This window comes from Tiliqua scincoides, chromosome 3, assembly GCF_035046505.1.
Source record: "Tiliqua scincoides isolate rTilSci1 chromosome 3, rTilSci1.hap2, whole genome shotgun sequence".
Classification (NCBI taxonomy): Eukaryota; Metazoa; Chordata; class Lepidosauria; order Squamata; family Scincidae; genus Tiliqua; species Tiliqua scincoides.
The window spans coordinates 146,102,433-146,128,444 of NC_089823.1; positions in this window are offsets into that span (position 1 = coordinate 146,102,433).

Below are 26,012 nucleotides of genomic sequence, written 5' to 3' on the forward strand. Positions count from 1 at the left end.
CATGCCCTAACGAAGTCAAGTGTTTTTAATGGTTTAGGACAGTGATTTTCAACCAGCAGGCCACAGCACATTGGTGTGTTGCGAATGGTGTGCCACAGGTGTGCCACAGGCATTTGGGGAAAGGTCATTTATCAGTAGGGCTATTGGGAACGTGAGCTCCCTGCTGGCAAAGTGCTGTGCCTTTTCAATTGTTCAAAAACTGATGGTGTGCCTTGACAATATTAGTGCCTTTGTCCATGTGCCATGAGATTAAAAAGGCTGAAAAGCAATGGTTTAGGAAGAACAGGGAAGACACTGATTTCATTGCTTTTCTGTTAAAACAAAGAGAAAGCAAAACAAAGCTGCAATCCTGCACACACTTTCCTGGGAATAAGCCCCATTGAACACAATGGGACTTACTTCTGAGTAGACACACATAGGATTGTGCTGTAAATCTATAATGACCAGGATCCACTTCAATGCATACTTGAGAGAGGGCAAGAGGCTGCCATGAAAAGGAAGACACTAAAGAACCCCATGTGCTCTGGGGAACGCCACAGAGCACAGTGCTTTGCATCCCAGCCTACATGCACTCAAAGATTTGATGCTGGTGAGTTGTCTGAACCTGATTCACTGAATGCTCTTATGTCACAGAAGGCACAGAAGGCAAAAGTGTTACCATTTGCTGAGCTGTTTAGTTTCTAACACAGGTAGAAAAGTCTAAGGAAAGGAGAGTCTAAGAAAAGCAAAGGCCCTAGGGAAAGTAGACCAGTACGAGAGTAGTTTGGGTGAATAATGAGAATTGGCTGGAGAGAATTGGAGAAGAATCTGAAACTGGGAGTGAGGAATGGCAGAGAGAGATGCCTATGACCAATAGGAGCTGTTTTAAGCTTGTTCAGATAATGCTCAGCCATAGTTTGGCCTTCTCTACCCCAGTTCTTAGCAAGAAAGGTGTAAGGCAGGAGAATTCATAGTGCTGGTTTCAAAAGGAAAAAAAATAGCAGATTGTAAGAAGTCATAAATATATACATCTATATTAAGTTAGCAAAGACAAATATCTAGGGCAGGGACAGGCAAATGGTGGCCTCCAGGCCAGAGATGGCCTCTGGGGCATTGTTATGTATTTCTTACTGTCTCTGTCAAATCTTAATCAAAGTGTCATTTCAAGTTTCACTTAGAAAGAAAAGTGGAGGGGAACCACACTTTCAAGTTGTAAGAAACAGAGATATTTGACAACTGAGAGAAATGTTTATTAAAAATGTATGTGTCTATATTTATTTAATGCAATGCCTGGCCGCATCTGTGGAAGCCTTTGTTGCTTGATGGCACCATCTTAGTCATGAAGCTTCACCACTTGTGTGTGGCGGAGGGGGATGGTCAGTTTGCTCCACAGAACACGCTTCTAGCACCTGAACCACTGTTTGGGGAACACAATAGTTCTGGTGAATGCTGGAGCTGGTCACCCCTGCTCTAGGGCACAAACTTCTCCCTGAGAGAAAAAAGGATTCTGTGAACTAGTCTTGACTCCTGACATTATATAGTCTGAAAATGGAGGAGAGAGACGAGAAAGCCGTCTTATTGTGTGAGGGTGAACTATGGACCTTAGTCCTAGATTGGCAGGTTGCTCTGCCTGGGTTTATACAGAATCATCCACCTAGAGCTGTTCTTCCTTGGGGGGAGAAAAATCAATGGGCTTTAAGAAAGGGCTCTGTAAAACCTTGCATGAAAACAACTGCATTTGATCAGGTTCTCTTCAGGATTGATTCTTCCCAGAAGATTTCATCAGCTTACAAGCAGAAAGGTTGTGGCTTCATTTCCTCATGAATTCAGCCAAGTGTAAAATACGAAATTGAGCCTAAACAGGAAAACCTTGAGTAAAAAAAAGTCTGGCGAAGAAGGATATGCCTTCTCTTACAGTGGATGTTCCTTGTAGGAGCTGCAATTATGTTCTAGTGCAAGGTTATGAGTGAGGGTGGGACTACACAATCCATAGGACACAGGGCTGCAGCAACCTATATGGGATTTCCCATCTTCCATAATGTCTGTGTCAGCCTACCTTGTAACCTGATGCCCCTTGCATTAGTCTGACCTTGTCATCTAACAGAAGGATGGTGTCAGGAGTCAGCTGAGAGGGGGGCCTGTTCATTGAACACAGTGAGTTTTAGTTCTGAGTAAATATGGAGAGGATTTTGCTGCATGTCTCTTCCCCCCCCACCCCACCCCAAACTGCAGCAACCAGTGTTTGAAACACTGAAAATCTCTGAACCAGTTTGACTCCCTGGTAACTAGAGAGATAGCAGTGGCAAGGAGAATCTTTCACCAAAGCAACCCAAACAAACATCCTTCCAGTGGGTAGGGAGTCTCTCTCTCTCTCTCTCTCACACACACACACACACAGAGAGAGAAGAGAGAGAGAGAGAGAGAGAGAGAGAGAGAGAGAGACTGACTGATTTCACCCTGCACAGTTTCCACCAATGGTACTGAGGGTCATCATGCACCTACCCCAAGATTTCATGATTCACCTCTGAAACACAGCAAATATCCAAAGATGTAAAAGGCAGCTCCCAGGAGTCAGTCACATTCTAGAATGTCCAAAAGGCATAACCCAGGAAGGGTTATTGTGCAGATAAACAAGTGGAGTTATGCTCGCTTCATAAGAGGTCATGCTGTATCTGGGAACACTCTTGAGGTGAAAGCAAACTCCACCACCTACCTTTGACAAATGATAGCCCACCTCTCACAGTCTGGGACCTCACAGAAGTGTGCAGTGGGTTTCCATGCACAGAGCCTGCAGTGATGATGCACCTGTCACCACCTGAAACCACATATGTGGTCTGCCCTAATGATGTCATAATGATGTGCAGCTTGCTATTGGATGAATGATTCCTCTACATTTGGGGCCCACATGCTACTAAGACAGCTCTCAGGCCCCAGTTCTTTCGGGATCTGGCAAGTGGCTTGATCAAACACACAAGAGGAAATGAGACGACTTTTTTTTATATCTTTTATCTCCACTCTTTGTCAGGAAAAAGCATATGGAAAGAAAAAAGGTGCTCCAGTTACAAATAAAGCCTTCCCGGTGTGCTTAATGAAGACACAGGCATAGGTGATGTCAGAATAATTGGAATACATTGCCATCCATTGCAATGACTATTTCTGGCTTTTGTACATTCAGAATGGCCTGGGAACATGACAGCCTCTCAGAATAATGGAATACATTCAGGCAACTTTTGGAGCTGACATATTCTGGTCTCCACAGGGTAAATACTGAAGAAATACATCTATTAGCTGCCAAAACTTGGTTTAAAAGGCAGAGCCAAGCATGACAAGCAATAGATCAGTGGAAAGGGTTTGGAATGCCTCCTGAAAATGTATTTTGAAAAACAGAAAGCATACGTTGAGCCTGAAGCAGATCCAAGTCTCACTCACCCAACCGTATGCTCAGATCCCAAGTAAAGAGAACCTAAGGCATAGCTGAATTAAAATGAGCATGTAATTGTAGAGTATCAAGTCCTCACTCATCTTTGGACTGGTTTTCATTAATGCTGAAAAGTGACCTCTGTTGGCAGGAAATGTTTGGTGCTCGACCCAAAATGCTCGCCTGTGGTCATCTGCATCTTGAATGCCACTTGACACTGTCTTCCTGAGCGAATTGCGTCATGATGTCAGTGTGCTCTGGTTGGCAACGTATTGTCCAATCCACTCAAGCTGGCTGTTCCCAACAGGGCATAGGATATCTTCCCTGGCTACCCTGCACTGCCAGGCTTTGGTGGGAAAAGTATTGTACCCACACAACCAAAGAAGCCAGTATCTTGAGTTCACCATGCAAATTGGTTAACATGGATCAATTGCTAATCTCCTGCTCTGAAAACTCACACAAACTTTTCATCATGGCCAACAATGCCATAATTCTGGGTACCCAGTGGCTGACTATAAGTAACAGCCCGTGCTGTTACTAAATTCCCACACAGCAATACAGCAGCACTGGTATGGGCTCCGCTACATCCTGCAGGGAAATTTCGGTGGGTGGAGGTCTCCTCAAGGTAAGGGAACATTTGCCCCATTCCCTGGTGTAAGCTCCAGAAGCCGCTATGGGTCAACTTGGACCTGCACTAGTAATATCACTGGCACAAGTCCAAGTTGATCCGTGTCGGTGGATCTGGCCCAGGATGGGGGATAGGATTTGGTGTGTGCTGACGCCACAAATCCCCCCCCCCCTGAGCCCAATTCACCCACTCCTCAGGAGACTCCCAGGCATCTCTGACATCTGTATCCAAATGGCAAAGTATACTATGGGGTAACGGCTGGAGTAGAACTGTGGAGAAACTATAGCTCCTCAAAGACAGAAGAGTGATTAAAGTGTTATTTTATTTGTTAATAATAATAATAATAATAATAATAATAATAATAATAATAATAATAACAACAACAACTTTATTTTTACCCCGCCTTTCTCCCCGAAGGGACTCAAGGCGGCTTACAACATATTAAAAACAATTTAAAAACAAATAGAAACATATTAACACATCATAAAAAACAGCAGACAGAGTAAAAAAAAATAGGTAAAAAGAGCATAGAGCAGCAGCAAGTCATAAAAGAATCAGGCCTGTAAAAAATATTAAAAGATGTTAAAAAGATGTTAAAAGGCCGAGAACTCAGAAGGCCTGTTTAAACAGAAGGGTCTTCAGGCCTTGCCGAAAGGTCTCAAGAGAGGGAGCCATTCTTAAGTCAAGGGGAAGGGAGTTCCATAGCGTTGGTGCCACTACTGAGAAGGCCCTATTTCTTGCAGCCGCCCCACGTACCTCCCTAGGCGGCGGCACTTGTAAAAAGGCCTTCTCTGATGACCTGAGAGGGCGAGCCGGATTGTACGGGAGCAGGCGATCTCTAAGATACCCTGGTCCAGAGCAGTATAGGGCTTTAAAGGTCAATACCAGCACCTTGAATTGGGCCCGGAAACGAATGGGCAGCCAGTGCAGCCGCTGGAGAAGCTGACTGACAGAGTCGAACCGTCTACCTCCAGTAACCACGCGGGCCGCCGCATTCTGCACTAGTTGCAGTTTCCGAACCGTCTTCAAGGGCAGCCCTACATAGAGCGCGTTACAGTAATCTAATCTCGATGTCACAGAGGCATGGATCACCGTGGCCAGGTCTGCACGATCCAAGTACAGCCGCAGCTGGCGCACCAGCCGAAGCTGAGCGAAGGCCCCCCTTGCCACAGCCGCCACCTGGGAATCCAGGAGCAGCTGCGAGTCCAGGTGGACCCCCAAATTGAATTTGCTTCATTGATTAGGCTAAGATCTAATTCTTTCCCATCCATCAGGCTCAATACAGGTACAGTTGGTTAAGCCAAATGGGCAAATATTAGACTGGAGAGAAACCAGGAGCAAGTTCCAAGTCAAAAGCCATTGGTTTTGATGTTGACCTTCTCTCATGCTCCAGAGTTCAGACGAATGGGGATTCCTCTCTTTTTAACATCAGTTGTCTCCACCTGCATGAGGACAAGTAGGACGGCTCCTTCTAAAAACAGTGTGCTACAAGATATTAGAAAATATGCTTCAGTCAATCCCAGCTTTGTGGACTAAAAAATGAGAGATCCACACATTCTTGTCCACACATTCTTGTCCACACATTCATGTACGTGACTTGATATCTCTCATTGCTGGATTATTTGATGGTCATGTCACTGAATGGCTGCACCCTCTTGCCACTGTGTGTCAGTTTCACCGGGATCATTTCCCCAGACCACGTGCAACTTGTGAGAGCTGGTTCCTTCCAGTTCTACATTCACTTTACTTGGTGTTTGCGTCGCTCACCTGAGCCTGAAGTGAAACGCAGCCATTTCTTTCTCAGATCGCCTGGAGAGCCATCCATCGAGTTTTTGTTCCAGTCTTCCAGTTGGCATCTGAATGAGCAGATGGAACTCAGAGCCATCCCGGGAACAAATTGAGCCCTATTAGTGTGCTTCAGTAAGACACCAAACATTGCGGCAAACGGAAGGTATTCGCCATATGCTGCAAATACTGACCTGAATATGCACAGCTAGTACAAATACGTTACTTAAAAAGCAGTCATCATTTGGGGGGGGGGGAGAGACAGTCTCTGTAGAAGCAACTGCCTTTGTTTAAACAGAACATCATTCTTATTTTTTGTACTCTTTAATTGATAAGGGGAAACACTAGCTCACATTCAAAAGGTGTTTGTGCTGAAAACAAAAAACCGCCTGGCTGCTGGATTTCTCTTCATGTCATTCTGTTGCATTCTTAAGGCTGCCGTCCTCTTCTTCAACAAGGCTTGGAGGCAGAAGCAGATGGCCTTCTTTGCTCCAATGGAAGCCATGCCATTCTGGCAACAATTCCCAGCAGAATGCATAGAAATCAATAGCAGGACACTTTCTTCTGTATGCACCTCCATGTCCTCCCTTCTCCGTATGGCTAGATTCATCCACCACACTTCCTGTTTTCTCTGTTGTCTACTCTGTGCAACAGCAGTTAGGAGCTGAAGGATTGTGGGATGAGTTCCGCATCCAGGCTTTGAACCTGTATTTCTCCAACAGCAGTTCCCAACAACATATGGCACTGTTTCTTAACCAGCGGTACGGGCACCACCAATGGTACTTGAGGTGGTGTCTGGTGGTACTCGCAGGACACTTGCTGCCTGCTAGCGAGACCAGGAACACAACACAACCAACAGTGGTAGAAGGCTCGGCTCGGTAGGCAGAGCTCCAAAGCATGCTTTTCTGCACTTGAAAAAGCCCTCCTATCCACCCTGAGCCTCTTTCCTCGTGTTTGTCGCATCGCATCTGGCCTCCCAACCCAGAAGTAACTGGCAACGATATCATCGCCTGTAACTTCCCATGGTACTTTGAATAGGTGAACCATGTGAAGCGCTACAGCAGAGGATAAATACTGAGAAACACTGCCATATGGCAAAGTATTTTGCAGTAACATAGCTGGGGGGGGAAACAGTATATAATGCAGGCGCTGCAATGTGCCATGTAAGTGGCCCCTCCCACTCACTCTCAGAGGCACTGACGGCAACACATAGGCACTTGCCTCACCATCTACCCACAAAACTCCCTCTCTCTTTCCTTGTCTCCAGTGCAGTCAAATTATAACACTTTGCGCATTGAGCACGTCCTTCCTATGTGGGCATGTGTTGCACATGTGTGCAATTGCTTTTGTTTTGATTCTCCTTCCCTATGATTGTAAAATTGTGCCCAGAATAAGGTTCTTGTTGGTGCACCTTCATCCTTGCTTCCTTCTTGCTTCTCCACTGAACCATTGAGCTGTGCCATTGGCCACTGCAGAGGCTTCCAGCATACAGAATATATTTCTACTAGGTGCAAATGTTAATACATGTTCTGAAAAGCACAGCCAGTAACAGAGAATGGGGAGGGGTCTTGCATATGTCATCCCTACTCCCATTCCTCAAAGCATCACTAACAGCACAAACCTATGTGTGTTTACTCAGAAGTAAGGCCCACTGTGTTCAATGAGGCTCACCCCGGTGAGTGTGCATAGGATTGCTGCCATAGTATGCTTGTTATAACCTGTAGGCTGACAGATAAAAGCAGTTGTCCAAAGTGAAGAATCTGCCTATTGCATCCGATTGTTCCTGAATGTTCCTAACGTTACACACAGAGATCACATCATCCTGACTTTGAATCTTCTTTCCCTTCCTCCCTCCTCCCCACCCCTGAGACTCTCCTGGGATACAGAGAAACAGCAAACATGTTTCTCATTTCACTTCTTGTTTGAATGATGCAGGATCATTGATGACCTGGAGGCAAAGGAATGAAACAGCTTTACAAGCAAAGTTATGTGAGTGAGAGCAACACCTAGCCAAGGCAGCTTCCTCCAATGGCTATTGACTGACTAATGGCATCACTGTGGCCTCTCCATGTCAGGAGGCCAATCTGAGACAGACTGAGATGCCCAATCCTAGATCTCTAAAGGGTTTGAGGCAGAGAGCTTCAACAGCCTCGAAGTTGGATGTGCTAGCTGCATCACCACACAGGGATTTACGTAGGATTGGGCTGTTAGTCCATCCTACTACATTGTTTATGAGTAGTAGTAGCAGGAGGAGGAATAGTAGTAGCAGTAGTAAGATTGTACTTCAGACTGTTCAAAGCCCTTGGTATATGTTAATCCATTTGCAGAGTTGATTTACAAACAGATTCCCTCATTGCAGATGGGAGGGGGATTTTCATCAGGACTGTGGTACAGGGTAAAAGAGTATTTTGACCCTTGGCCACCATGTCACATCATGCATTTGGAATCCTCAATGAGAAACTGAACACTCTGGGACAGTGTAATAAACTAATCAGAGTAAAAGTGAACTACAAGATGTTAAGGTTAGGATTCAACAAGTCTGCTCTCCATGACAACAGAAGAGCATGTTGTGCTAGTATAATGAGACTGGTCTAAAGGTCTGGATGAGCAATAGAATCATAGAAGCTCGTGTTCTGTACACATCCCTTAAAGACACGTTCATCTTTAAATATGATATTTTCCCTTCCTCTCCTGCTGCTGGTGTGCCTGGTTCATTATCCACTCCTGTTGCATCTCTGGTGTATTGGGACGCAAAAGGGATTCTTTAATGTCCACTTGCTTCTCATACCATACCACCCGTCAGCTACTTGCCTAGGTCCCCCAAGCTCATAGATAACTCTATGAGGAAGTCCTCTCAGGAAGTCCAGCCCTTAGGTGAGATGGAATGCTGCTCTCCCAAACATACTTCACTGCAACTTATCTACAGTTCAAATACTTTTACCCCTCTTGGCACAATCTCTCTGTGGGATTGCAGAATTGTGGGGGACCGATAATGTGGGGGTTGATATTACATAATATCCAGTAACAAACGGAAACAAATTGGGGAACCATTGTCTGAAATGATTGTCTGAAAGCACCCAAATGTTGGTCATAACACACACTGTGTTTTTCAGACTAGTGGCAGTAGAAAAGAGAAATCCCTGCCCTGAGGAGTTTACAATCTAACAGGGGGAAGGCCAGAGAGAGAGAGAGAGAGAGAGAGAGAGAGAGAGAGAGAGAGAGAGAGCATACAGGAACAAAGACAAAGAAAAAGGTAACAGAGAAAATGTATTTAGACCATATTATACTTCCTTACTGGGATAATTCTGGACTATGTGCTTGAAGATTCCACTTAGCACGACTACACATTCAGAAAGAATATCGGGTTGTTGCTAAAACTGGCAGCCCTATGTCAAACCTCCTCTCTATCTCTGCAAGTCTAATTACAGGTCTAAATAAAGTAATTGCAGGTCTAATTACTCCATATCCTGACATCACTACAATGTGCATTTCTCACCCTGCCAACAGCAGCCAGTGATGATATGGATAAGGGTGGAGATATGTGTACGGTAATAATGGCATCAGGAACCAAAGGTCAGGAGAACTAGACAATATTGCAGGAGGGAAGGAAGTCCAAGGCAGGGCCCCCATTTTTAGCAGCAGCCTCTTGTGCTTTGTAACAAGTAGTTTGGTCCTTAATCTCAATGTACTGTTTCCTTTCACGCTTTGGAATTTAATCCTGCCAGGTTAACCCCATCAGGCAGTGCCCTGAAGCACTTACAGATGGCTGTGAAAGCACATTCCAAGAGCACATTTCCTAAAGTATCCCTAATAATGAACATGTTGCCATTTCAATCGTGCATCTCGATGTTGTTAATGCTTCTACTGCTGATGCTTGCAGTGGAGAATTCAAGGGTACAACATTGGAAATGAACGTATCACAGAACCGGACAGCTGGTCGAAGAGCGTAAAAGGCAGCAGGGGAAAAAGACAACACACCACTATTTGGAAGCCGGCACAATGTATAGATTTTATATGCAAAAGCCGGAAGCCTCTGAGCTAAGGGTGGGGAGCTGGAGTGCTTGGTTGCAAATGAGAATATAGATATTGTGAGCATAATGAAAACCTGGAGAGAAAGAGTGGATCTGGCAGTTATGACCAATTAACCAGAAAATGAAAACACAACTGCCTTGTGGAACAAAAAGTGGATTTGCTTAACTCCAAACTGACCTATGAGGCTGATTGTTCTGAGTGCCAGTGAGATGTTGTTATGCTACAGCGTGGAAACAATAACTTTTTATTTATTTACTTAATTAAATTTGATTTTGTCATGCAGGGGGGGCTACAAGATCTTTGACCACAGGTTGCAGATCTTTGCCTTAGCTATGCCACTGACTGGGGGGGAGGCAGCAGAGCAAGTGGGTGGTGAGCTGCTGGGGAGAGGAGGTAGGTTCATCCCAATTTTCACTTTTTAAAAAGCCCGGGTGTGATGTCACTTCTGGTTGTGACATCACTTCCGGGGCAACATTTTGAACTTGGCACCAGGCTACGCAATTATTATCTATGCCACCGGGTAAGAGTGAAAAAGTTTTCCACCTTCCCCCTTTCCCAGGAGCTTCTGTGAGGCAGGACCGGAAAGGGCAGACCGGAAGGAACAGGGCCATGAATTGATGTCACCTGTCTTGATGGTACTTAAGATAAGTACCATGAGAAGTGGTAGACCATGAGAAGTGGTGCATCAGGGAACAAAGACTGGGAAACACTGCTCTATTTTGATTCCCCTTCCCTATTACTGTTAAATGATCCCCACATAAAAGTTTGTTATACTGCCTCTCTCTTCTTTCCCTGCCAAACTATTGAGCTGGGCCATTGGCCAGAGTCCCAGCACATGAACTGGATTTCCCCTATTGTGTGCATGTTTGCCATCCCCTGTTTAAAAAAACACCTGGTAACAGAGAACAGGTCTATCAATGGATACATAATACCTCAGGCCACTGTGGCAATATGCCACTGAATACCAGTGGCAGGAAAGTGATGGCAGGAGAAAAGTATGTCTTTCTGTCCAGCTTCCCAGAGGCAGTCGCTGGGCCACTGTGGGAATCAGACTGCTGGACTGGATGGTCCTTTGGCCTAATCCACCTGGGCTTTTCTTGTGTTCTTAAGGAAGCCCCTTGTAATATCAGAGAATTGCAGAAATCACATCGCTAGTGACAGATGTTTGGGAATGAAAGTAAACAGGGAAGAGTGCCATGGAATGCGCTCAAGGGAATGAAAGAGCTGGAAAGACATGGTGAGTGCACTAATACTTTTCAAGTGTCGCTACTGTGGCGCATACACAAAGGACTGCTAGATTCCTGGCTTTTATCCTGGGGAAAGATAAAAGGTGTCTGTTTAAAAAAAAAATATTACATACATCACTTTAAAAGCAGCTTTTAAAGAACTAAAGGGGGATAAAATAAGCCCAGCAAACTGAAAGGTGGTGAGACACAACTAGAGTAATTTGCGGTATTATGTAAAATACCCAGTAGCTTAAATGAAACTTGCCTTTTTTATCTCAGTAGTACGCACCGAATATTCAGGTAGCCAAACACAACCTCCCTGGTTGGGCACTGTGAAGAGGAAACAGTTCAAAGGAGATGGCTTACACATCTGGCTACCTTGAGGCTACAGTGGCAGTAGCCTTTAATTATAAATGCCCCTCACATGGTAACATGTGCACAGAACAGCAGCAAAAAGCATATTTCAAGCAATTTGGTTATATCAGCAACCGTCATGGCACTTTTAAAATATTTCGTTGAAAATAAAAATAAATTTAAAACACCCGTCTCTGCTAACTATCTTTATTGCAGATGCAGTCAGGGACTGAAAACAGAGTGAAATTTGGAAGACACTTGAAGATGTTATATCGCCCCATCCTGCAATTAAAGTCACAAACAAAAAACACGATTTTACCTGCCTGCCTGCCTGTCTGCCTGCCTACACAAAACTATGATAGTGCTTTGATGAACCAATTTTCCTGAAATTTCTCTACCTGCTTGTGTGATCACAGGCTGAGGCAAGTGACTGGTTACAAGCCAGATATAGTCATGACTGCCTGTAGTGGATGCAGTCATGTTACGTGCCTTGCTTTGCTTATGATCAAACTGGTCTTGGTGCAAAGGCCCACGACAGCCCATGTGTGCTGGAAAAGGCAAGATCCATGTTAAGCAGCATGGAGTCCGAATGGAGCAGGGTGGAGAGGGATGGAACAGGACCGGGAGGATGACAACAGGGGCAGGGTGGGCAAATCAGGACCAGGAGGAGGAAGGCTAGGTCAAGAAAACCAGCAGCTGCACACGCCGTGTCCTATCCCCCTTCCCAGACCTGATCAGCCAACACAGATCCACGCAGACCTGTGCCAGCTATTTAACACATGCAGATCTGATTAGACCCTTTGCAGCTGCTGGGGCTTACTCTGGGGCAAGGGGATGAATGCCTCTTTACCTTGAGGAGTCCAACTTCCCCCTTGGGATGCAGCGCGGCCCGCACTGTCCCAACCACATCAGCGTGGGGCGGGAGATAGGTTTGGGCTGCCCACTGACAAAGGGAGCAATGAGCAGAAGATGGGCTTGTTTCTGGAGAGAAGTAAATGGATGGCTGGGCCAGCCAGACAGACAGGCTTTGGAAACACTTCTGTCTCTTGTCAGACCCTACCTTTCAACCACATTTTTTTCTACCAGGGATATACAAGCAGGGCCATCCACTTGCATCCTCTAACACATGTTCAGAGAATACCAAGGCTCTTGACTGTAGTGTGTATATGGGCCACACACCCTGATGTTCATGCTGTGAATACCAGTACAAAACACATAGACTCCGTCACACATCTGAGAACTCAAGATTGCCCAGGATCCCCAAATGAGAGGAGCCCCACATGCTCTAAGTGTGAGCCTGTAAATGTCCAATGCAGAGCTGGACCTTTGGGGGAGTGGCCAGCACTCATCCTACTGTAAGAGGGCGTGGCCAGTGGCATGAGCCAGTTTCCTCCATGCATTCTATGACTACATGGTGAGAAGGGGAACCAACAAACTGTCCTAATGACTGACCAACTCTTGGGGGAACAAGAACGCACATACTACTCTCCGGAGAGGTGATACGGGTGACAAGGAGAAGCTGGAGAAGCCGGGCTTCAAAGCCTCCTAATCTGACACTAATGCTTTAAAAGCTTCTACTGGACACCAAAAAGATCACAGCAGAAATATTGGCACTGTGGGAATATATCTGTCACATTGCCGGAGGTGAGAAGATTTACAGGCTGTGTACTAGTAGAACAGCCCTATCCTCCAAGAGGTAACAGCCAAGGGTCAGGCAGGCAAAGCAGCCAAAAACCAGGTGCCCTTGGATTCCTGGAGTTCAGCAGTGCCAGACACCAGTTCCGTCAGCCAAAGTCAGTTAGCCTTTGGACTACACTGTAATTAGTCAGAAGGGGAGAAGCTGCTTGCCAAGTGAGAAGTCATATAAAACTGCTGTCCTTTCAGCAGTAAGTAGACAAGGGAGCTATTTGTCACTTATAGAGTAAAAGCTGGTAGGTACTTGAGTCTTGTCCAGTTGTTAGCTGTTTGAAGCAAAGCCAGTGTGCAAAGCTTCCCAGAAGCCCTAAATCCTGGGCACACACCAAAGAAGAGAACCTTGTGTCTCTCACTCTTGGCTACAATGTCTAGTAGTATTTCCCATGTCCTGACATCATAATGTTTCCTTGACCCACATCCCATCACTGACTGCCAGTAGCAGAGGTGGCAACATGCTAAACATCAGGATGTCAGGTCACAGTGAAGTTCTACTAGAAATTTCAGAGGTAGGGTGAGCTAGGCACTAGGGCATCTATGGCTGCATTCATTTTTTGGCTAGAAAATAGCCAGAAGTGAAGTCACTAGCATGCCTCTAGCATGCGAGAAATGCAATTTATTAAAGGAAAGAAGGAAAATGTTGTCAAACGTACTTCAGGGTGTTTTTGTGATGCTTAAGCATTATCTTACAGTGCAATCCTAACAATGAGTTATAACAATAACTCTAACAATAACAAAGGGACTTGCGCCAGCCTAGGAGGGTTGCAAACGTGCCGTAAAGCATGTTTGCGCCTCCTCGGGAGCAAGCCGCACCAGCGCATGGAGGTGTGCTGGCACATGGAGGCTGAATCCAGCCTCCGTGGCAGCTTGCGGGGCAAGTCTTGTGTCTAGAGTGGATAGAGAGATGCTCTTTTCCCTCTCACGTAACACCAGAACCAGGGGACATCCACTAAAATTGAGTGTTGGGAGAGTTAGGACACACAAAAGAAAATATTACTTTATCCAGCATGTACTTAGTCTGTGGAACTCCTTGCCACAGAAAGTAGTAATGTCATCTTGCCTAGATGCCTTTAAGAGAAGATTGGACAAATTTCTGAAGGAAAAGTCCATCACAGGTTACAAGTCATGGTAGGTAAGTGCAGGCTTCTGGTTTTAGAGGTAGGCTACCTCAGATTGCCAGATGCAGGGGAGGGCACCAGGATGCAGGTTGTGCCTTGTTGTCTTGTATGCTCCCTGAAGCATTTGGTGGGCCACTGTGAGATACAGGAAGCTGGACTAGATGGGCCTTTGGATGAGCATCCAGTAGAGCTCTTCTTATGATAACATTATTCATAATGGTAGCCATGTTTTCTGGCACCAAGTTCACAAGAAAGATTGCTAGCATGTTTAAGCGTGCTAGTAGGTGAAAAATGGATGCTCCCCTAATGTGCTGAAAGGAGTACAAACAGTTCTCTAGCATTGAAAAATGAATGCAGCCTAAGTGCCATAGCTATAGATGACTGTAACAACAAACACTCTTTAGCCATTGCTTGGGACATAGTGTCAGTTTTTCTTGTGGCCCTGGGATCTCAATATCCCTGGTTATCGTGGTGCTTTCTGTCCCTTTTTCTATCATGGTGCTTCCTATCCCGTCACATCATGTTGTCTGTAAGAAAATGTGGGAATTGAGAAACCCAGGAAAATTCAGTTCCTGAGACAGCTTGTAATATAGGCAAACACACATCTCCGTCTGTCTCTTAAGAGCAAACCCCCACATTACATTAAGCATATCACTGACCTGCATGTGCTTGTTTTTATCTTGCTGAATAACAGCTGCAGGAGGAGGGCCATAGCAGGAACACTGCATTAAAACTCCCTCCACCCATGCCACAGCCCCACTCTTGAGTACCTCTTCTCCCCATGTGTGAAGTCCATCCCCAGGGGCGGAGTCTCAGCAGGGGCCTTAACAAGAAAGGAGTCCCGGCTGGAGTGGCAAGGAACACGAGGAACAGCAAGAAGGGGTCTGTAGGCACGATTTAATCTGGTTAACACTTTTACATTCATGGAGGGCTCTGTTACATCACAGGAGCCCTGTGCACTGTAATTGTCTCAATAAAGTCTTTTGTACTTTCCTGATGGTGTCTGGAGTCCTTGTTGCATCACAGGTCTCGAGGTTGGTTCACAAGAACTGTGCCTATGCTGGGTGGCCCTTGCCCCAGGTGAGGACAGATGCTGGGTGGGGAGCCACTGGTCGGAGCCCGCTGGGTTGCTGGCCCCAGGAACATCCCTCACTGCCCAGGAGTCTCTGGCTGAACCCCTTGCTTTCTCTTCCTGCTGATACCTGGCTGCTCCCCTGTGGTTCACTCAGAGGGTGGGGGTCAGTTGGGATAACCTCCTGGGGTCTCCCGGTAAGTGAGCCCTGGGCTCCTTCCCCCAGCCTGCCTTGGCTCTGCGGGGTTGTGCTGCTCCTCCCACTTGTCCAGGGGGCGCTAGAGTGGTCCCAGCCCAGTCCCCTCTGACGGGGTCCCCCGCAGCAAGCCACAGGCTGTGTGCAGGTTTCCCTTGCCTGCGTTCCCTTTCCTCCCTTGCCAGGGAGCCCAGGGCAACACCACCTCCCTCCTTCGCTGCCGGGATCCTTATGAGCCCGGCATCTGCCCCACCAGTCTCCATCCCTTCCGGGAAGTGGGCAGACCCAAGATCTCGCGAGATCTCAGACCGCCTCCATATGAGGCCGCCTGCCCCAGCTGCATTGTGTGGGTGCAGCGCAGCTGCGCGGCTGCTCCCTCGGCCGGCTCCCCGCCACGTCCTGCCAGGTGGTTCCCACTGCAGGGTAAGTCCCTGGGTGACACCATGGCTAAAAACAACCACAAGCACTCTGGGATCAACTATATGCTTGACATAATTCATTCATTTTACAAAAATGCCATTCTCTTTACAAAAAAAAAAAAAAGGATTCAGGACAGCTGTAATGAATACTGTGTCCCTAAATGTATTTAGTGCATAGAGAGCCCAATCTTATGCATGTCTACTCAGACATAAGTCCCATCATAGTCAATGAGGCTAACTTCAAAGAAAATGTGGATAGGATATAGCCTGAGTCCCTATACCACACAGAGTGATGTATAGAGATGTCAGTCCTCTAGGATTAGCACAAAGTCGCCAGAAATCAGCATCAAATGCCTATGGAAAGCAGTCCTGGAGATTTTAACAGGGTCTCCAAGCATTTTCAGAATTGCATCATGTTGGAGACAGAAACATCTCCAGGATTAGTTTCTGTCAGAGAGTTGTAGCTATAGCCACGTGGCGTCATAGGGACAATAGATTCCATGCACAACATGATCATTCACGACTCCTACAGAGGCTGCGACCTAGACAGGGTGAATTGGGCCCCTTCAAAAAATTGCCCTTTTTTGAATGTATGGGGTCAACTCAATTCACAGTTGGTGAAGGTGTTGTCCAAACTCTTGGCCCTTAGATCACTGTTCAGTCAGTGGCAAAATGTACAGTATATCCAATTTTGGTCAGTTCATCATCAGCCGACAGGCTCTAGAGTTCATGTCAAAGAATTCATGGAATCATTTCCTCATGGCTCCACCCTCTATTGGTTCCTTGGTTTTCCTGACCTAGCCCACATTATAAATGCTTCCTGGCCAAGCATGGGCAAAGGCAGCTCAAAGGGATCTGCCATCCAAAGCAGTGCCAAATTGCCCTACAATCACTGTCTACCCTCTCAGTTCAGCCCCCATCCCACATTAGAGATCTTGGCTCAGACCCCGGTTCACTGAGAAGATTCTGACTGTGTATTAACTCTCCTGCTCAAATTCTTTTCCCCACTGATCTGAACCCTGCAGGATTCACACCTAAGTTCCAAGTACTTTGCTGCTGCTGCAGCTCAGCACTGAGAGTGTGTTGGGGATGGTAGGGTAGACTCAAAGCAGAATGCAAATGCCCTCCCTATCTTTAAGCTTAATCTGGGAGGCTGTGGAGGATCTGGCTCATATTTATAGCTGGGCCGGTGGTGTAGCTGCTGTGAACAGAGTAATTGAAACAGTATTTCAGCCTGTCTCTACTCCTGATTTGTGCAAATGACTTGCTGTTAGCTGTGGCATAATCACAACACTAAGTGGAAGATAAAAAATAAAATATGCGTTAAACATATGTTTTTTATGTCGCAGTTTATGATTGCATCTTATTTTTTATTACAATTCCAAATTCTGTTGTGCTTCTCCTCTAAGATCGATTTCTTTGCCCAGCAGCAGTTTTGTGTATTGCAGTTCAAAGCTTATCTCCCCCCCCCCCCACACCTCTCAGAATCGAGCGTTCACACAGCTGGCTGCGAAAATCTTGCAATTTGGGCCCCGATCCCTTTATAGATTGGTCCCTCCTACAGCATCAGAATGGGTAAAACTGTTATAATCTATATCACAATTTATGTTTCGTTCCTGGAAATGAGTTTGCACAAACCGGGGGTGTCAAACTTGTTTCATACAGAGGGCCGAAGTTAGCATTCATGGTGCCTCTAAAGGCCGGAAGTGACATAGTTAAGTAGAAAGTGATATTAAGCAGACAATGGCCAGAAATAAGCACTTTGTTCTCACACAGAAACTCATTAGCTGCAAGTAACAGAAGAGAAAATGTGCAAAACCATTTCATATTTTCAAGCTAGGAGAAAGCCTAGGAGAACCCAATTATAACAGGGTTATAACCCAATTATAACAGGCCAGATAAATTGCTTCCGGGCAGCGGCAAACCTAGTGCTGGGTGAACACTGCCCCAGGCACTGAGCGCGTGCAATGCTAGGACCACACTGGAAACCTTATTGAAGCTCCTGACATGATCAGAAACTGTACTTCCAGTTTTCTGGAAGGCTTCCAAGTCAGTCTTAGACTCAAGCGAGGCTCCATCATACTTGGTGAGTGTGTAGGGGTGCAGCATCGCACAGGGGGCACCATTGTGGATCTTTGCCCCAGGCGGGGGGTGCGGGCTAAGTTCGTTACTGCTTCCGGGGGCCGCATTTGGCCCATGGGCCTTACGTTTGACACCCCTGGCTTAGACCTTTCAGAGTGCTAGTCAACCCTTTATTTACGTATATCAGCTGGGATGGGTATACCAACAGGATCTGAGAATAGGGTTTCATCCTGCTGCGCACCGATTTGCACTATTGGCCATATTCATTTGGCAAATCCATTTAGCGAGAGCATTAATGAAGTTGTTAACTTTCGTCTCAATCAGTACATTTCAACTGAGTTGTGTTTGATTTGCCTTTATAGAAAGCGAAAATAATGAAGACCACAGCTTGATACTGTTCAGCAAGGAAACACGGTGAATTAGCTTTGATTTCTAGCTGACCTGCTGAGTGTCTGACAACTCTCAGCCTTTGAAACTACCCGTTTAATTGCTTTTTATGACCTTTGTGGAAAAGCACTCTCCCAGTAATGTAGAAGGCAATTGTAAACAACAAGATAACAAACCCCTTTTGTGAGCTTCCTATGTTCATCTTTATATCTGCGTGGGTTTTTGTTCATTTCAGCTGTGAACTCTCACTCTCTCATCCCTCCCCAACAGCCTCTTTTTCTTACTTCTGATTTTGTTTCTTCTGTGTTAACAGGACAGTTGCTGCCAAAATTCCAGAAATCACAATTTATTTTTCATGAAGTTTCAATGGGTCTAGCTGTTGCTTTGCCTTTTCAGAGTTGGACACTGTCCACAAACCATCTGGTTTTGTGTCGGATTTATTGTTATGGGTACTGCCACATATGCATTCAGTATTCTCGCCAGACATTTTTGTTATGGTGGAAGTGCTGAGCCAGCCAGTATTTACATGAACCTTTTATTGCAAAATCTGGTGTGAAGTTTGAAAAAGGGGGGGGAGGATGTTTTGGTACTTGAACAATCTTGTGAAATCACATTCATCCGATTTTTAAATCCTCAGCTTTAAGTTCCTAGTTTATACAAATGCACATGAATAATTGTAACACAGTCCCCAAGGTACACATGCAATTACCATCTATAATCAGGACTGTCAGTCATTCTCTCTCTCTCTCTCTCTCTCTCTCTCTTTTCTTTCCTTCTTAGAAACTAAGCACGTACCCCAACTCTCCACCTTCCTTCCATTCTAAGTATCAAGCCTCTTTTACAAGACTTCTTGAGTGAAAACACACAAGCACAACTCATTCTAAGCAGGGGTAATTGTGAATGTTTGCTTGCTTATGTGTCTTCTGTTTGTATTTTTATGTTGCCTCTCACATTGCATTTATCATGTTTCCACCACCTCTTATTGTAAAAAGATAATTAATAAGCTGTGTATTATGATTGGAACCTGTGCTGTCACTAAGCAGTGTGGTGTGGGCCACACCTCGGCAGGAGGTGGCACTACACTGTCTGAGCCTTTATTTGGTGATAGTTGGCCTTTTCTGGGCCCTGCCGCGTCATGCTCACTCCAATAATCACATTTTCACTGCTCATCGGGAGAACGTGAATTGACTGGGTCTGAAAAGGGCCAAAGATTGCAAAATGGTAGTGATCTGGAGGAAGGCTTTTGCATTTAAACCAATGTGAAAGCCCAGAAGGTTGGGGCAATGACATGATTCCATGACATTATTATGTCACCCCCGAACACCTGAAATTCCAAACTTCTCAAAATAAGCATTGCATCAGGTGGAAGTCATGGCATGTTCACCTCTGACTGGAACTTGCTGGACACTCTCTCTCTCTCTCTCTCTCTCTCTCTCTCTCTCTCTCTCTCTCTTTTCTTTCTTTCTTCAAATACCAGTTCTTCCCAAGTGCGCCATGACCCAGTGATCGATGATCCTTTAATGTACTTATTTGGGGGTACAGATGGAGACTTATTCCTATCTGTGAGCAGTTGTGGTAACATGAACCCAACAACCTAAAATAGTTATTTTCAACCTTTTTCATCTCATGGCACACTGAAAAGGCACTCAAATTGTCAAGTCACCCCATCTGTTTTTTAATAATTAATAAGGCATTGCCGATGGGGGACTCATACCACACAATGGCCCTATTAAGGTATGACCCCAGACTCCTGCAGCATTGGGGTGCCACCTGCAGACCATTCATGGCACACCAATGTGCCATGGCACACTGGTTGAAAATTGCTGCCCTAGAAGGAAACGCCACCATAAAAGTAAGGACTGGGTCCCCGTTTAAAAATGTTTATTGCCTTCCTAGCACTTCTCTCAGTGCCTACACAGCTGGAGTTGCCATTTTATTCCCTCCTAATAAGGCAGCATAGTATCACTCTGGAGAAAACCTCCCCCATATAATGCCATTTTATTATGCCAGTGTTTAGTACTTTGTGTTTAAGGTGGTGGTGATCTCTTTGCTGTTTGCATTATGAGGTACTTTGAGCAAGCAAATGTTTGGGAAATTGGTTGAGAAATGTTCAAATGGATGAATGAATGACTAATATTGAAAACATTCCTTCTCCAGATGCATTCCTTTAAATAGAAGATTTTTTTAAAAAAAAGAATCTATTTATATTCAATTTGACATTTACAATGTCTAATCCAGCAGCAGGCCCCTGGAGAACTTTGCAGTCTTGTATCACATAAATGTCTATTCAAAGTTTAATAGATCTTCAATAGCACCTTTGAGAAAGTATTTTGTTTAACAGAACTCTCGAGTATAACCTGCTGGGATTCATTTGAAACTCTAAATGTAAATGTTGCCTAGGGAAAGATAGGAAGAAATATCTTCTTGGGAAAAAAAAATGCAGACAAGAACCACTAGACATCAGATTCACTTCAAGCATTTATGAAGCAATAAAATATATAGTTCATACCTAGCCACGAACTGTCTCACAGAAGTCATAAGATAAACTGTTTTCAGCTTTCTCAGATTCCTATATTTATACCAGCTGATCCACCAAACCAAGCACAGCTCACCAGCCATATATTGCATCCTGTCATGCCGCACCCCTCCTCCAGTCTTGCAGTCCCAGGCAGGCAGCAACAGGCTATTTGTCTAGTCTGGACCTTGACGGGCTGCAATGCATGACTTGTAGGGGTTGTTTTGCTTGGTTGTTCAGTTCTGATTTACAGTGTCACACAAAGATAGGAACAACTAAAAAGTACCATTCATCCCATCCTATACAGAGTTACTCAAGATTAAACCCCATGTAAGTTCAATGGAACTGACAGCCCAATCCTACTGCCATTTTGTGGCAGATGGCTTCAGACATGACCACATCATGAAGGGTCAGCACCCACATTTAAAGTGTTGCGTGCTTTGGGCCACTGAATTCAATGGAACTGACTTCCGAAGAAGTATTTCTAGAACAGAGCTGTCATTCTCTGAGACCAACAAAGCAGCAACTCAGCATCACAAAAGTTTATTACAGTACTTGCTAATCATCCCAGCATTATTATTAACAATATTTATATTATTAACAGTATTTATATACCGCTTTTCAACTAAAAGTTCACAAAGCGGTTTACAGAGAAAAATCAAATAACTAAATGGCTCCCTGTCCCAAAAGGGCTCACAATCTAAAAAAGATGCCAAGGAATACCAGCAGACAGCCACTAGAACAGACACTGCTGGGGTGAGGTGGGCCAGTTACTCTCCCCCTGCTAAAAAAAAAAAAAGGAGCACCCACTTGAAAAAGTGCCTGTTACCCAATTAGCAGGGGTTACTAATTATCAACTAATTATCAACTAATCAGCAGGGGGTACTAATTATCAACTAGCAATAATTACGAAACCTTGAGGTAAACATATACCCACAGTTAAAAGTGCATCCAATTTATTAATGCACTGTTTACTGTGGGTATCTGTTAAATGCTGTTAAACTGCTACACTCAATCTGCCAGCAAATTTGGAAAACTCAACAGTGGCCTCAGGATTGGAAAAGATTGGTTTACGTTCCAATCCCAAAGAAAGGCAATGCCAAAGAATGTTCAAACTACCGCACAATTGTGCTTATTTCACAGGATAGCAAGGTTATGCTCAAAGTCCTACAAGCTAGGCTTCAGCAGCATGTCAATCGAGAATTACCAGAAGTACAAGCTGGTTTTCAAAGAGACAGAAGCACTAGAGATCAAATTGCTAACATTTGGTGGATTTATGGAGAAAGCAAGGGAGTTCCAGAAAAACATCTACTTCTGCTTCATCGACTACGCTAAAGCCTTTGACTGTGTGAATCACAATAATTTGTGGCAAGTTCTTAAAGAAGTGGGAGTACCAGACCACCTCATTTGTCTCCTGAGAAATCTGTATGCAGACCTTCGATAAAGTATTTTTGACCGGTGATGGAAAATATATTTTAAAAATGTACAACTTTCTCCTTGAGATGAGAATGGAAGATGAGATAGTGAAAGACTCAATGATGCACTGGGCAAAATACTTTGGATATAATATACCGATTGATGAGTGGAAAGAAATCTGGAATACAAATACAGGTCCAGTCTATTTATACATGGATTTTTTATACACAGATTTGACTCAACACGAATGACCTCTGCAAATGAGAAGGAATGTGCTGATCCCTGGAGAAGGGGAAAAATGCATCCCTTTAAAATCAGTTTTAAAAACAGAACAGTCCTTTAACAACAGCCTCCTGAATGAGAGAGAGAGAGAGAGGACAGTAGGCTAACAATCCATCAATCCTTCTCTCTCCTGCGGACCCCTCCCTTCCCCCAGCACATGAAAGAAAGGTGATCATTTTGCATTGGTGAAGGGAGGGGCTGAGTGAAGTGCTGTTGGATTGTCTTCTTAATGACTCTTATCTTAGAGTCAAAAGGTCAGCAAGACTGTCTTTCAATCACTGGAGCAAAGAAACTTTGTTTTTTAAATTGATTTGCTATAGCGCATTTTTTTTATCCATGTGAGTGCTTAGAACGGAACCCAGGCAAATAATTAGTCTCAACCTGTATTAAGATAACAAAAATGGTATCTTTTAAAGAGAATTTATATAAAATGTTTTATAGATGGCATTTGACTCCAGAGAAAATAGCAAAAATGTATTCAGGTTCATCAAACAAGTGTAAAGAGATTGAGGGGACTTCTTACCATAAGTGGTGGACATGTGAAAAAGCAAAGAAATACTGGAAAATGATACATAAAATACTACAAGAGATATTGAACTGTGTAATACCATTTAAACCAGAAATATTCCTCCTAAATGTGATAGCAGAAATTAAAGATCAATACAACACCTTATTGTACATATTAGCACAGCGGCAAGAATGTTGTATGCGCGAATGTGGAAATCCATAGACGTTCCAAATAGAGAAAAATTAATAGATAAGATTTATGAAATATCAGAAATGGATGTCTTAACAGGAAGCGTGAAAGAGAGAGATATAGGTAAAATAAGCATAAGAACATAAGAACAGCCCCACTGGATCAGGCCATAGGCCAATCTAGTCCAGCTTCCTATATCTCACAGCGGCCCACCAAATGCCCCAGGCAGCACACCAGATAACAAGAGACCTCATCCTGGTGCCCTCCCTTGCATCTGGCCTTCTGACAGCCCATTTCTAAAATCAGGAGGTTGCGCATACACATCATGGCTTGTACCCCATAATGGATTTTTCCTCAAGACTTGTCCAATCCCCTTTTAAAGGTGTCCAGGTCAGATGCCGTCACCACATCCTGTGGCAAGGAGTTCCACAGACCAGAGCAAGGAGACATAGACCACAGAACTGTGGCAAGGAGTTCCAAGCAGATATTGGAAGCCTTTTTATGACTAGATAGATAATTTTAAATAAATATTATTGATTTATTAGATCAATTAGTAAGTACTATAATGATAAATGAGATAATATTTACATCGATAAGTTTTTTTTCTTTTTTTGTAGCTTGTTGTTTTAAAAATTTCTAACAAAGCATGCTGTAACCCAAGGCCAATATCCTGATGTGTGACCCATGTAGACCTATCCCTAAGTCTATTCCATTTCCCTGCCCTGTTTCTGTAATAAATAAATAAACATTTTAAAAAAGAGAGAGAAATCTGTATACAGATCAAGAAGCAACCATTAGAACTGGATACGGAACAACTGATTGGTTTAAAATTGGGAAAGAAGTACAAGGCTGTATATTGTCACCCTGCTTATCTAACTTATATGCAGAGTATATCAGGTGAAAGTCTGGGCTGGATAAATCACAAGCCGGAATTAAGATCGACGGGAGAAATATAAATAACCTCAGATATGCAGACAATATCATTCTAATGGCAGAAAGTGAGGAGGAACTAGAGAGCCTCTCCATGAGGGTAAAAGAGGAGAGTGCAAAATGTGGCTTGAAACTTAACATGAAAGAAACTAAGATCATGGCATCTGGTCCTCTCACCCAGTGGCGTAACTAAGGAGGTGCAGGGGGTAACATTTGCACTGGGCAAGTTGGCTTAGGGATGGCAACAAGCTGAGCTTGACACTAGTGTCCAAAATTGTGAAAAAATCTATATGTACAAATAATATATCATTGGAAAGGTAATTTAATGCAGAATCCAAGGAAACAAACCTCATTGTAATATCTGCATTCTAAGAAAAGTTATAGCCAATTAACCAGAAAATGAAACAACTGCCTTATGGAACAGGAAGTGGATTTTCTTAACTTAAAACTGACCTATGAGAGATGTTATTATGATACAGCATGGAATGAATAAAGTGTTAATATGAGTCTACTCTCATTTCCATGTACCATAATATAGTTACCCGGCTAACTGGGTAAAAAGGCACTTTTTTCCAGGGGTGCTCATCTTATATTTAGTAGGGGGAGAATAACTGTCCCTCTTCGGCCCAGCACAGTGTCTCTAACCAATAAGGGGCACACATTTAATTTACTTAATCACATTTTATTTTGTTGTGGGGGGGGGGGGGTTCAAAATCTTTTTTGACCCCAGGTGGCAGGTTGATGCATTATGCCACTAACTGGGGGGTGGTGGCAGAGCGAGTAGATTGTGAGCTTCTGGGGGGAGGAGGCAGGTTTTCCCTCAATTTTCACTTTTTTAAAAACCCAGCTGTGACATCACGTCCGGTTGTGACATCACTTCTGGTTGTGACATCACTCCCAGGGAATCATTTTGAGCTTGGCACCAGGTTACATGATCATTAGCTATGTCACTGCCCTCATCTCGTGGCAAATAGAAGGGGAAGAAATGGAAGCTGTGACAGAGTTTATCTTCTTGGGCTCCAAGATCACTGTAGGCAGAGACTGCAGCCATGAAATTAAAAGACACTTGCTTCTTGAGAGGAAAGCTATGGTAAGCCTAGACAACTTAATTAAAAGCTGAGACATTACCTTGTCGACAAAGGTTTGTATAGTCAAAGCCATGGTTTTCCCAGTAGTAATGTATGGCTGTGAGAGGAGGACCATAAGGATGGCTGAGCGCCAAAGAATAGATGCTTTTGAATTAAGGTGTGGGGGAAGACTTCTGAGAGTCCCTTGGAGATCAAACTGGTCAATCCTACAAGAAATTAACTCTGACTGTTCATTGGAAGGTCAGATACTGAGGCTGAAGCTTAAATACTTTAGTCATCCCGTGAGAAGGGAGGACTCTTTAGAAAAGACCCTGATGCTGGGAAAAATTGAAGGCAAAAGGAGGAGGGGGTGACATAAGATGAGGTGATTAGATAGTGTCACCGAGGCAATGAACATGAATTTGGACAAACTCTGGAAGGTAATGGTAGACAGGGGGGGCTGGTGTGTGGTGGTCCATGGGGTCACGACGAGTCGGACATGACTTAATGGAACAACAACAATTTATTAATTGTTAGACGTGACAGAACTGATTTAAGGCAGTCTCATTAACAGTCACAGGCCATTTCAACCATGGAAGATAGGATAGGGCTAGTTCTCTCTTCCCCACCCCCCGTTACTGCAGGCTGAAACTTCTACTGCAGTTTAGCCCAAAAAGTCCTCAGGGGTTGAAAGCAAAAGAAACAGTTCTGAATAAG